At 38.1% G+C, this 14551-nt stretch overlaps 1 long non-coding RNA gene across 2 annotated transcripts; it reads right to left on the bottom strand.

Moving 5' to 3' along the window:
- Positions 1-874: 874 nt before the first annotated feature.
- On the bottom strand, positions 875-14046 carry LOC128318567 (uncharacterized). 2 transcript variants are annotated; one of them, XR_008301962.1, is made up of 3 exons: positions 8121-14046; positions 7397-7555; positions 875-7016 (listed from the first exon to the last, which is right to left on the bottom strand). It is a non-coding gene; the product is annotated as an uncharacterized LOC128318567 (long non-coding RNA). The 2 variants fall into 2 exon arrangements; XR_008301961.1 differs by lacking the exon at positions 7397-7555 and having other exon boundaries at positions 875-1383; positions 6974-7016.
- Between the last annotated feature and the right edge of the window lie 505 nt (positions 14047-14551).

Below are 14551 nucleotides of genomic sequence, written 5' to 3'. Positions count from 1 at the left end.
GGCGATCCTCCGCTAGCTGAATAGCTTCGTCCAGGGAATCTGGTTAGATGGCACTGGACCCACCCTAGGTATCCCACTCCTCAGCCAGCATCCTCCACAGACAAGAGTCCTTGAGCTGCTGTGCGAAGATGAACAGGCAGCCAACCTCAGTGAGTTTCAGGACCCGGAATCATTGTCAATGTTCCTCCGGGGTCTAGCCTACGCATTGCAGCACTGCCTTCTTCATGGTCTGTTGCTCCAACTACACACGTGTGTGTGTGTTTGATGGATCAAATTCTGTCAGGTCAGTCCTGCTCTCTCAGGTTCATGGCATTTTTTTCCCTAAAAGACAAACAAAGAACATATGTAACCTCAACATGATTACATACAAGTGAGAATCATCACGTTACCTGCCAGTTCAACCCGACTCCTGTCCATCCACAGCTGATGCTCAACCACACCCCCGCTGCCACACTCTCTTTACAGACTTTGGGTAAAGTGATGGTATTTCAGCTCTGTGAAACAGTATATCAACACATAAAAACTCATAAAGCACAATAAATGCTCTTTACAGACTTTAAGTAAAGTGAGATCATCTTGATTATGTAAGAATACCAAAAGAAAGGAATCCCTCAATCCCTAGTTTGTACTCCAAACTGTTACAAAATACACTTGTATATCAAAAAGCAGGCATAGTCCTGCTACTTGGAAAATAATACTATACAAGTTTACAAATAATAAACTGAATAAAACTCACAAGCATTTAGATTTGTAAATCCACAAAAGGTACACTCTATCCAAGCATAAATTTTGCACAAACATTTGACAAGCAATTAGTAATGGTTCTTTTTTAAATCAATAACCTAATACGAGTCAGAGTGCTTGTCTGTAGAATTTCATTCAGTTTAGGAAAAATACATACTCAAAAGAATGTTTTACATGTTTTTTAACAGCTTGACAAAAACACTATTCAAATATATTTTTAAATAAAGTCTGAGAAAATTTAGAGGTTCCCATTCTGTAACCTTTAAGTATTCTTTTAGAAGCTTTGTGTTTTAATTTTGTGTGTGTTTGGTGTCACCACACATGAGCCTTAAATTTTTGCCATGCCTTCTCTAGGTGCTGAGTGTGGGCCCTGCTGAGAGGATGCACAAAACTTCTTTTGTGGCAAACAGTATAGTGGTCAGAGCAAAGATCTGAAAGACCTCTATATGCTTGCTACTCATCATTTATGACACTGGTACCTCTCCTCACATAGCATCTCACAATAAGTAGGAGTTGCTCACTTGACCTGCCTGAGACAATTTTCTGTATGGGCTTCTGAGTGGTAGCGCTCACTTCCAGAATTCCTAGCACCTACTTCTTGTTCCATCACCAGGCAGAACATACTCGTCCACAGTTGTACTGTAAAAATGATGAAACATACATGCTTTGCATAACACAGTGCAAGGTTTTAACAAAGGTTAAATATACGCATAGTTACCTTTTTTTTAGGTGCACCTGCATTGTACTTAACACACCTGTTTTAAGAGTGCACTTTATAGGTTTCACTTAATGACTGTTGCTGGGTAGTGAACCATTCTCAGCACAATCAGTAGAGCAGTGGCACTGACATGGTAGTGGCATGAAAGTGGATGTTGCATTAGAACACATTTATCAGGCACATCAATACTGTTAGGATTATTAATCACTGTGTACACTCAATAGTCATGTTATTAGAACCCATCCCTAGTAGCTCCACATTGCTGGTGTTCAGTTAGAAACTGCAGCCTGCTGATGCCCAACTTGTGCCACCCTCTAGTCCTTCATCAGGGGTCAGTTTCTGACCACAGAGACACTTTTTGTTGGATATTTTTGGGTAATGGATCACTCACACCACAGCAGTGATACTGATTTGTGTTAAAACCCCAGCAACATGGCTGTGTCTGATACACTTGCACCAGCACCATACACACTTTCATGCCCCCACCACCCAAATGATATCTTGTTACTGGTGGTGCCTTTGCACTGATGGTCAAGGTAGAAGAGGGCAGATATATTGTGCAGTAACAGACAGGCTACAGTCAGTAATTTTAAACATAAAAGTGCACTTATATGGTTTGGTGTACCTAATAAATTGGCCAGTGAGTGTAGCTATATGCTATATGGTAAAGGGTAATAAACTGCCAACCGAGTGTTTTTCCTCTGTGAAAACACTGTATTGTCTTATGCAGGGCATGCAGCAAGTCTAGTTACAAGACAGGGCACCTAATAAACAGGCAATTCAGTTTATTGTGTATTCTGTTGAAATATTCAGATAAACATAGATGGACCATTATATATTTTATATTACTAGTGTCAAATATGCAACATTAAATTGATCACAAATACAGTCTAAGACATTGTCAATGTTGTAAATAACTATTATAGCAGGAAACTGATTTTTAATGGAATATCTACATAGGTGTAAATAGGATTATTTTCAGCAACCATCGCTCCTGTGTTCCAGCAGCACACTGTGAGAGCTAATCCAGGTTTATCATGTTAAAGGGCTAATTGTGCACTAGAAAACCCTTTTGCAATTATGTTAGCACAGCTGAAAACCGTTATGCTGATTAAAGAAGCAATAAAAGTGGCCTTCTTTAGGCTAGTTGAGTATCTGGAGCATCAGCATTTTTGGGTTTGATTATATCTTCAATTTATTTCAAAATGGCCATAAAAAAGAACTCCCTTCTGAAACTCATCAGTCATACAAAGAAGAACATTTGGGGATGCAGAATAAATGAAAATATGCTGAAGGAGTGCTTGACACTATCTGTGAAGCATGGTGGAGGAAAGGTGATGGTATGGGGTGCTTTGGTGGTGCTAAAATGGGAGAGTTATATATGATAAAAGGCATCTTGAACAAGGAAGGCTATCACTGCATTTTGCAATGTCATGCCATACCCTGTGGATGGTGCTTGACTGGAACCAATTTCTTCCTACAACAGGACAGTGACCCAAAGCACAGCTCCAATCTATGTAATAACTATTTAGAGAAGAAGCAGTCAGCTGATATTCTGTAACGGACTGGTCTGCACAGTCTCCTGATCTCAACCCTATAGAGCTGTTGTGGGAGCAGTTTGAATGTATGGTTTGTAAAAAAGTGCCCATCAAGCCAATCCAACTTGTGGGTGGTGTGTGACGAAGCATGGGGTGAAATTTCCTCAGATTACCTCAAAACATTGACAGCAAGAATGCCAAAGGTCTGCAAGGCAAAGGATTCTTTGACAAAAGCAAAATTTGAAGGAAAAAATTCTTATTTCAAGCAAAAATTATCATTTCTATCCTTGTCAATGTTTTGACTGCATTTTCTGTTCATTTTACAGCTGTATATCTTTTAAAAAAAACCCAGCTTCCCTTAAAGTTTTAAGCTTATTAAGTAACTTATTAAGCTTTAAGTTAAATAAAAATAATTTTGTAGCTGCTAGGTAAACTTAATTTTTGAGTTAAAAAATGAAATCACTTATTGAAAATGCCTTTACTTTTCTCAATGTCATCATAGTTAGTCATCCTGCTGCCAGCAATGCCAGCAATGCTAAATAAGATGAGTTTGTTTTACTATCAGTCCCTGAGAAAATCTGAAGATTTTATAGTTACTATTTATATTTTATCTTGAATGCTAGCTGTTGCTTTAGTAACCAGCATTAGTATTAGTTAAATCATTTCATTAATTTCTGATCCTATTCGATTTATACAATCCTATATTTGACACAAAACAAAAACCTTATGTCCAGGTGCTGCTGAAGAGATAAACGGGGGTAAAAAGCATAGACCCCTTCCAGACGGAAGCTGAAACAGAATTTTAAACACAGTGCAATTATTATTTTCACCATGGTTACCCATCTCCCTGGAGCTGTTTTTTGCATGAGTTGCACTTCATTACTTTGCACAAAATCTATTTTTTTTTTTTTTTTTTGCATCCATTGCACAATTTTGCATCTGTTTCGAAAATTATCTTCTCCCCTTAACAGTTTAAGAATCTTTCTTTGGATTAACTTCAAGTTTTAAAATGTCCAATGATCACATTTCCATTTAGCCTCATTTGAGTTGAAGGAATGAGCTGTGGTCATGTGATGCAGCATGGAACTGTCCAACAAGTATAGTAATGCACATGATTTATACATGAGCATTTCCCCTGAGTATTGGTATTTTGCAGACAAAATGGAGACTTGTCAGTTTTAGCTTGAAGACATGTTTTGACTTTGATTTGTGCTCAAATGGGCAGGATCACCTATAGTCTGTAGATAGCACTATCATTTGTGTGACCACTAGCCTCAGGCTACCTATGAAACCATGGCAACTGGTGGTAAGTAAAGATAGGAATGCCTACTAATGGCCATTGAAGAGCGATTTGAGAGATGCAATCGGATTGGGGAATTTGAGGCCAAGTCAACACCTTGAACTCTTTGTCCTGTTTCTCAAACCATTCCTGAACAATTTTTGCAATGTGGCAGGGCGCATTATCCTGCTGAAAGAGGCCACTGCCATTAGGGAATACCGTTGCCATGAAGGGGTGTACTTGGTCCGCAACAACGTGGTACGTGTTAAAGTAACTTTTTACTGGTACAGTACTATTTGACTCTAGACAGTTGCCTTTTACTAATGCAGTGCCAGAAGCAAGGATATTGCTCCAGCAACTTCTCTCATTGTAGTTTGGGCACCAGTAAGATTGCAGGGACGATTCACAAGGATGTTCATCCCCATGGCCTCTCTAGTATACCTAACCTTAGGAGAAAGAAAAAAATTGTTCTAATCATGTTGCAGTTACATTGTAGCCACATGTGTATCTACCATCAGCAACTATTATGCTCACTTTCCCCTAGCTGTTTTCACTTGCCAGCAATATCATTTTTGTTACAGTGTAGAGCAACCAAGCTGCACTGTAACAAAAATTAAATGATATATGATTCTGGCTTCAGTTGGCGGTTGCCCTCTTTTGCTCTGCATCCCATATGCAGCTGCACATCAAACCAGACTATGTTGGCAAGACTCTCAGGTGAAGGTATTTGGATTCAGTGCCTGAGAGTGCCGTTTCAGTGGAATGGCCATAAAGGTATTTTATGGCAATATTATTAATATGGGAAGACTGTTTGGTGGTAAAAATTTAATTGTACAGATCAGGAAGACAACTGTGATTGTATTTTGTATATTTCCTCATACCACTGAAATTAATTTCTGGATACGCCACTGCCAGCACAACACAGGGTAGTTTATGGTAACTACCCTTCGGATATTTTAAAGAGCAGAAAAAAAGGCTTTCAATCATCGGTTTTAATTAAGCAGCATGAGATGGGTTTGTGCGCTGTACAATTGCGTTCGATACGCCATCAATCTGCTGTGAATTCTGGATTGTGTGAAAATGTTGAGCAGTAGCATAGGCCAACTGCGGGCCATTTCACTATTTTTTTTTTCCAGGTTCACATGGGCCAAATGAAAAGGTGCTGGTCTGAGGGGGTTGTGTTTGACACATGTGACTTAAATGGTATGGATATGGATAGCCAATTAATTAACTCAGTTTATGTCTAGCTAGCTAACTGGATGAACTGACCTGCTTTAGCGAGCTAGCCTAACTCAAAATTTAATGTGATGTAAAAGTGTACAAGTAATTTGTTTAGTCTGGTATTGTTTGGTTTGGCTAAATTTATTTTAAAATAAATGTAATTAGAAAGAATACCAATTAACTGAGGTAATTTAGGGGTAATTCCAGGATGCAATGATCCTAACTAGCTAGGAAATTTAGGTAACATTAACTCAGCACCTCTCAAACAGAAAGAACTTTCACAAAGTTCATTAAAATGTTAATTGTGTAACTTTAATGAAAACTGTTGGTTTATTTTATTTGCTAATAATTGCAGCAGAATTTGCTATTATTGTATGACTTGATTCTCCTGTACTTCAAATACCTGCCAATACCTTTTATGAGGTAGTAAAACATATAGCATTGTATATATGTTTGTTATTTAGTGTTTTAATCCAGCTCCTGGTGATATGCAGCACTGCTTAGTTTACAATTTTCTAAACACACCTAAACCCCTCATGAAGGGCTGGATAATTACGGTGTGAGGTGAATCAGGTATGTTGCAAGGAATAGTTAAAACTATGCAGGACAATGGGTCTCCAGGACCCCTAGGCCTTGAAAAACTAATCAAGATTTGGTTTGCACCAACAGTGATGTAGTCCTAAATTAGTTAAAACCAAGGTTTAGCTGTTAAACCTGTGGTGCAAGAACACCACAGAGTCAGATTTAACCTAATCAAGTATTAATTCTGAACTGCCATGTGGTGGTTTCATATGTGAAGATCATAGCCCTCAGTAGTTAAAGCATCAACAGTGAATTCCACACAGAAAAATAACGGACATGATCCAACCATAAACCTGCAGTTATAGTTTAAATTTGCAGAATGGAAGCACATTGTACATTCATTTGCATTTCTGTAGGCCTATGTTACATTTACTTAAAAGGGAAGGGGAAAAAGTGTGATGATTAGTCTCAAGAATAACACCATTACTGTCAACTTGAATCCATCATGGTGGGCAATCAAAATTAATTTCAGGACAAGGTATTAATCACAGGTTAAGATTTCAATTGCTGATTAGTTAAGTCATCTTTTAAAGTAAGTGGTGCAACATAACACAAATTATTACCTCTAAACTCTCCTTAATGTAATCCCTGTTTATATTATGCCTAGTCCCATTAAATGACTATTAAATGATAATGTTTTGAACTACTTTTTGCAAGATTAATTACAGTATGACAATATTAAATGAAGTAGTAAAGGTCATTTCAGTTATCTTAAATTTCATATTAGACTTCAAAATATAAAACAAATGAACCCAAACTGGACAGTTCAACACTGGACAAAGACCAAGGTGATTTTTTTTTTTTTTTAAATATTCAACCATCCAGTTTTGATGAGTCTGTGCCCATGATAGCCTCAGATTCCTGTTCTTGTAAAACAGGAGTGGAACTCACTGTGGTCTTCTGCTGTTGTAGCCCATCCACCTCAAGGTTTGATCTGGGTATAAAAAGAGGTAATAAATATAAGGAAATGTATCAGTTACAACGGTATTTGGGTCCAAAGATAGATGGATGCAACTATGTACTATGGATACTGACCATGTTTCTGGTGATTTTCGTGTGTTTTTTGTTTTTATTTTATTTTTGAAAAAAAAAAAAACTAACTTTTGTAATTATATTTTATTTTTTTAAGATTTATGAATATACTTTTTGAAAAGGCAGGTGACAAGTGACTAATTTAAACAGCTAATGAATGATTTGGTTTTATCTTTTGTAATCTATACATATAGTACTACTTTGTTCTTATCTTTTTAAAAGTTTTGAGCCTTCAGCAGACCAATAGTTTAAGTCTAAACCACAACACCAGGGAACACCTACTTTTTGATTGGGTCTGACGATATGGTGGTGTTTCTGTATTCAGTCTGTGCTCAGCAAGGATTTCTTGAATAAACAGTCAAGAAGTTCTGAGACAAAGAACTCTTTTCTGTGGCCCATCCCACATTCCATTGTTGATTACAGCAGGCGTTAAATGATATGCTGTGATGAGAATTGCAGTCCTCAATATTTCCAATTGAAATACAAACCTGTACACTTCTACATAAATAGTGAGGATATTCTTTACTGGTATACATGCATTAGCCATGACATTGCTGCTATAGCCAACAATTGCCAGGACATGTGTAACTCCAAATATGCCCAGCTTTTCGCCTTTGGTATAAATGGAGTTTGTGCGTTATATAAGCAGTACGGTAGGGTATAGAATTAAGATTCCGCACACCCTATGACAAGAGCAGAAAAAAAAAATTACTGCAAGACTTACAAGTTTGAATCTTGTCAAGTTTGAATCTTTTGTCCAGTATTGTTAATAGTAGGCCTGGTAGAAGTAGCAGAGGTAGTAATAGCAACTGTAATGGTTGCTATAGCTGATACTGTGGTAGCAGTAATTAGGTGGTGTGTATTAATAATAATATTAAATAATAATGCCTGGGGCAATTCGCTGTTGCTTTGATGGCTATAACAAGGAGTAATAAGCTTTAAAAAAAAAAAAAATAATAAATATACAAGACAACACTGGCATACATTGCATTGCATTTCATGGTACCTGACTTTCAGCAGCTCGAATTCCTTTTGCCACCAAATAATCTGTCGTCAACTTACGACCGTAGGTTGGTCCTAGAATGATGGAACAAATTCAGTGAAATATTACATATCACATGTATACATTTGGCAGATGCTTTTATCTAAAGCAAATTCAAGTACACAGGGACAATTCCACTGGAACCTGGGGTTGAGTGCCTTGCTCAAGGACACAACAGTAATAACAAATAATAATAAAAAATATGCAAATGACCAACTATTTCACCCCCTTCAATTTATGTATGCGCTTCTCCCATTATTTCAATCGGATTGTTGCAGCATGTAACCGGCAAAGTTTAAACTTTAAAGTTTAAACACCTACGTTTTAGAGCAGTGGTTGATTGACCTAGTTGAAACAGGTGATCTGCAATGTCCGTGTGTGTTTTTTGTTTTAAAATCATGTCACAAATTACCTCTGTGTATAGTTCCAGAGACATGGCTCTAAGTGCTCATTTGAAAATGCGGGAGAACCATAATTTATGGGTGTCAAATTTGGGCAAAGAAAACTTGTAAAATCGAAATTTTTTCAATATAAATTTGTGTGTTTTTTTAAAATGTTTAATAAAGGTGCAAAAAGTCATAAACAAAAATCTTAAAAGAAGTCAATATTTTATTTTGTGTGGAGCATTTTGTGTGTACAGTTTTAATTTCAATGTTGATATTCAGCAAAATACATATTATAAATGTTAAATGTTTAATTTATTATTTTATATACAAAATAAATATTTTTATTTTTATCGTCATGGTTAAAAAAGGAAAAAGGAATGGACGCAAAAGTACATGGACCATGTATGTATGTATGTATGTATCCAAGAATCCTTTTTTTCCATCACAGAAAACAGAGGCTAATTATTGATTTCTTTCTGCCAGTCTGTGAGGATTGGCAACCCTACCTATCTTACCTCCAGGGTTGGCAGCCCTACCTCCACGTCTTAAACAAGATAGCACTATAAATGGGTTTCCTGCTTTCATGCTTCCTTCACCATCCTTCCAGCAACCTGAGAGAATTCCTGCCATACAGTAACTTAACATTATTATTATCAATTATTATTATCATACATCAAAGATTATTAAACCTATTTCTAGATTTTTTTTTTTACAAATTTCAAATTTTCTTATTTTTTTGTCAGAGAATTTTGCTTCTTTTTGTAAATAAATGCCCCAAAATTAGCAAAATCATCTGCCAGTAGACCATTTCAAGTTTAAAATGAGTAAACATGACTAGAAATAAGCTTAATAATCTCATATTTGCTTTATTAAAATCTTATAATAGGAAATACTAGCTAAATATGACTATATTACTAAGGTATTTCCACTTACTAAGGTATTTCCACTTACTAAGATGTAATTCTTTTGCAGTGTTGACTGATCTAGTGGTGTCTACACTTCTCCATAACAGTCTGTCTCAAACGAACTGCTTAACTGAGAATATCCTGTTGAGAGACAACTAATTGTTCAAATTATGAAAAGAAAAAGTGATATCGCTCATTAGCTGCCATCATTCGATGTGTTTTTTTTTTTAAAGAATGGGCAGTAATACTTGTTTTTTTGGTCTTGAGAGATAGTCTTGAGCATTTTGCAGGGGACAGATGTTCCTTCCAGGATGTTCATTATTGTAAGATCTGAGAGGTTTGTGCCTTGACTGATATTCTGTGTATAACCCTTGTCTTGTTTATCTTGTTTCTGAGTTTCTGCATTTGCCCTTTTCCTCGAATGTATTGATTTATTGTGTGCCTACCTTTGCCTGTGTTTCTGCTTTGGATTTTGGACTAGAGATTTGCCAGAGAGATAAAGCATATGTCCTGCATGGAGGGATGCAGCAGCATGATCATGCTACCTAAAGCAACTAACTCCCAGACTGGCTATCCCTCCACACTTACCATGCATAACAGCTGTGTCTCTGTGGAACAACAGATGCATGGTCATCTTCCTGTGGGGGCATAAGGCACCCCTTGGAACTTGCCTTACACTGGGGTTTCCATCCATCCCTTCTGGGTCTGGCTGTCAGTGGGTCAGAGCTTATAACCGGGCTGGAGTCCAAACTTAGTCAGCAGAATTTCAGAGAAGCAAACAAAGAGGAGAGCTAGATGTAAACAATAAATGTCATTGCTCAATCTTTCTTCTCAGCTGTCTTCTCCAATAATTGTTTTTGTCCTCCTTCTCATGAGCCACTTGCCATGTGTGATTACACTGATGAGAAGTCTCCAAGGATGCACACTTGATTCCAGCATGGCTCAGCTGCATATGCATTTGTTTTGTCTTCTTTATCACAGGGTGCTGTCCATGTTGAGGAATCAGTTACTTTCCCAACTGGTAGTGTTCTGGAGTTTTGGTGTCAGTGGTATCACTCTATGAAACTTGGGCACAATGCCAATAATCATGCAAATAAACATGTAAATTGCTTGGTTATATAGCCATAATATTTTTAAAGAAAATATTCCAAATATGTCAATACCAGGGAGGCACGTTTGCCTCCACTCTGTGGAGTTTGCCTGTTCTCCCCGTGCTTTGGGGATTTTCCCTGGGTACTCCGGGTTCCTGCCTAGTCCAAAGAGTAGACTGATTGGCATCTCTAAATTGTCTGTAGTGTTTGAATGGGTGTGTAAATGTCTGTGTGTGATTGTGCCGTGTGATTGTGCCCTGCGATGGGTTGGCACTCCATCCAGGGTGTCCCCGCCTTGTATCCCGAGTCTCCTGGGATAGGCTCGAGGCTCCCCACGACCCAGTGTAGGATAAGCGGTCCAGAAAATGGATGGATGGATGGATGGCTGTCAATATCCCAAATATAAGATTATTAAACCTTTTGAGACATTTTGCATTTGTGATAATATGGCTAATTTTAAGCATTTATTTCTTAAAAGAAGCAACAGTTTCTGCCAATAAAATATGAAAATTTAAAACTTGAAATCAGTAAAAATATCTAGAAATAGTTTTAATAGTCTTATATTTAGTTTATAGTAATCTTATAATAGGAAATACTAGATCTATTCAAGATATTTTCACATGCTAAGATGTCATTTTTGCAGTATTTCTCCAATACTGTAATGACTGAAAGTAATAAAACAGTCCCCATTTATAGGGACTAGGTATAGGGGGACATTTAAGTGGATTTTCATGATAATTTCAGTGGAAAAAAAATCCACTCTGCAGTCTAGCAATTTGAACGAGAGCGGTACATCTGGGAGAGAACAAATGTACTGATCCAGATTTATAGCATTCAAGTGTACTCTTCTAAACCTGCAGACTTATGGTCTCCAAAGAGACTCTGTGCTGAAATGTGTGCTTTGTAGTCAAAGATTTACAAGTACTCGCTTAGTCTGTAGCGCTAAGGGGAATTTTTTTATATATACCGTATATAAAAAAAGTGTGCACTATTGACAGGCAAACAGATATAGGCATTCAAGTCACATACATGCATTGGTCCTTAATCATTTGGTTGCCATGCAATAAAGTTTCCTTTTACCTGAAAATTTCTGCATATACTGTACATGCAAACATATTGTCTGCATGGATCTCAACCAAAAAACAGCAAGGTTTAATCATTACAGTATTTTTTCTGCTCTTATTTACCAGCTTAAAATAATTGGAAGTAATTACTATTTGTGACAGCCTAATTATAAGTGCAACTTATGTTGACAAAATTGTACCTTAAATGCATTTAAGCTCAAAGTCTCCATTCAATTTTTTTTTTAATTTCTGCATGAATGCCCTCTAATGCAGACAGTGTTGAGAGAGATATATACTCTTTTACAAATGGTTTCATTAAGTGCTCTCTGCAGAGCAGTCTTTGTGACTTTGCGCTAATATGAGATCCTACTGCTTTGTCTCCCCCTCAGACCAATAGTCTCTGCTCTCTCTTTCAAATTGTAAAAGATTCTCTCTCTCTCATTCTATTCCTTATGCATTTCTCAGTCAGCTAAAAAAGAAGCTGCTGGAATGTAATGGGGCCATTCTGTATTCATATGGGCCAGCTTATGTTGGGATGAATGCAGAATTGTGCCTTCACTTCAGAATATCCCACACGTTCAAATTCTTAATAGAAATGATTATGGATTCTGCAAGAATCACAGTTGTTTGAATAGGCTGAGAAGCAGGTCATTTCTGTTGCTGAAAAGAACAGAATATATCAGGTTTCACTGACAAGATTAAGCTAACATAAAAAGCTGATCAGGCCCGGCATTGCTGATCATCCAACATTGGGTGGTGGATCAAATCTCTAAACAAGTGCTTGACATTGGCAAGGACACAGAACCTCGCAGGGTGAGGAGGACAGACCCCCCACCACACACACACACACACACACACACACACACACATAAACCTCTTCTATGAAGCATACACTGCTGCTTTTGCTATTCTCTATTCTTACATTAAGGCTTGGCAATGAAAAATGCTGATGCTCTTTTGATTCCACATCCAAAGCCTGTCATTATTCAATATAATATTGTTCAGTATAAAAATAACTTTTACTGGTTTACATTTAGACTGTAGTGAGATGGACAGATTATTACCATATGATTCACCGCGCTTTCTCCCAAAATAGCTACCAATCAGGGAGAGTGAGGACTAACACATTCTTCCTCCAATCCAGGAGAACCCAGGCACTGCTGCTCATGCTATATCACAGGGCTGTTGAACACACTGAGAGGAGATGCTAACTGTCATCTTACATGAGCATACATAAGCATACAGATGCCCATAATTGCCTAGTATTGCTCTGATGTTCAGCACAATGTCTGAAGGAGTTTTGTTTGGAAAAACTGATTTGAACATGATTTGATTTGGTCTTGCTAGTGTAGCGAGACCAAGGTACCAATAAGAATTTAGATTGCCGACCACGCCACCTAGGGGAGTTCAAAAAAAAGTACAATTCATAAAAAAAGAGAGTAGCAAACACTGTAAATACAACCAGGGTTCAGTTATTCTGTAGACCACACGTGAAGCGCACACATATACACTGCACAGCACACCCAGGTGACACTACACTGCCAGAAAGGTGAAACACACACAGACACAGGTACCCAGCCACCAGGTGCCAAGCCTCCCTGCTGGCATCCCCCAACTCCTGAAACAGAACACACAAAAAGAAATGAACAAAAATACAGGAACAAAAAAAAATAAAAAATAAAAATAAAAAAACAACATATACCAACAAAATTAAACCAACATGCTCACATGCACACACAAACACACGCTGGCACCAGACACAAACACGCACACACAAGCACACTACCAGCTACCCACAAAAACACGCACTCGCACAAACATTACCGCTCTGATGATTCTAGCGCGCTGATGATCTAATCGTACACACCGCGCAACAATTGCAAAAAAACTGAGTACACAGTGCCAAAGAAACAAAACACTAAAGAAAATCGCTAGAAACAAAACAGCAGCTCGCCGTCAGCAGACGGCCCCAATGGTTTGAAGTCAACAGCAGCAAATCAGCAGCAGAAGTCACCTGCGCAAGCAGCGATGCAGAGAAACTTCTTTAAAAAAAAGGGGGAAACCTTCCAGTCAACCGACCACACAGCCGGAACACAGGAACCTATGCAAGACAGCCTCAGGCTTACAACACTCACAGTTGAGATATACGCACTATAAGCGCAAACAAGCAGCAACAAACTCCTGGAGCAGGACTCCAACAACTGCACCCTTTACAGTCAAGGCACAGACCTCTACAGGCTCCGACTCACAGGAGAAAACCCAAACAGGACGAAAACACGCGGTAGACGAGCAAACCAACAAAAACTGCCACTTACCTTAGCATCGTCAGCGCCGTGCTTTTAAAGGAGCTCCGAGGCTAACAATTGCTACAAATCAGTCGCATCTAGTGACGTCATACAGGTGCGGCACAGCACCATTGCTGTGGCTTAAAGACACAGGCACGTCAACATCTACCCACTACACTAGTACAATCCTTACCCAAACCCTGGGTTATTGGATTATTTTCAAAGTTTTTGTTAGTTTTTGTATAACCCAGCCACTGATTTAGTGACTAGTTCAGACTGATTGATAGAGCAGAAAATGTAGATGCGGCCATTCTTCCCCATGCCAATACAACCCAGGATTTGTATTCATTCTTCTGCTGGAATGTGATAATAACCAAACATTTAGGTCACTAACTAGAACACAAAGCTGTTGAGAATTCTTAACTGACAGGGGAGAGGAGAAAGTGAACAGATAAACCAAAAGTACCTTATTACTCATTTCATCCATTCTGTTTTCATTTAATATGTGGAAACAATATGAAACAAAATGAAAATAAGTAACAGGCATGGCAAAAAGTCTAGCTCCTCCAGGACTGGCATATCTGGGATGTCATCTAGGGCAGCAATTGTGACCATGCTCTGGGTTGCACACAACTCCAAGTAGTGCTCGACCCAGCGTTTCAGC

Source organism: Pangasianodon hypophthalmus, chromosome 7 (genome assembly GCF_027358585.1).
Source record: "Pangasianodon hypophthalmus isolate fPanHyp1 chromosome 7, fPanHyp1.pri, whole genome shotgun sequence".
NCBI lineage: Eukaryota > Metazoa > Chordata > Actinopteri > Siluriformes > Pangasiidae > Pangasianodon > Pangasianodon hypophthalmus.
This window is presented reverse-complemented; position numbering and strand designations above follow the sequence as displayed.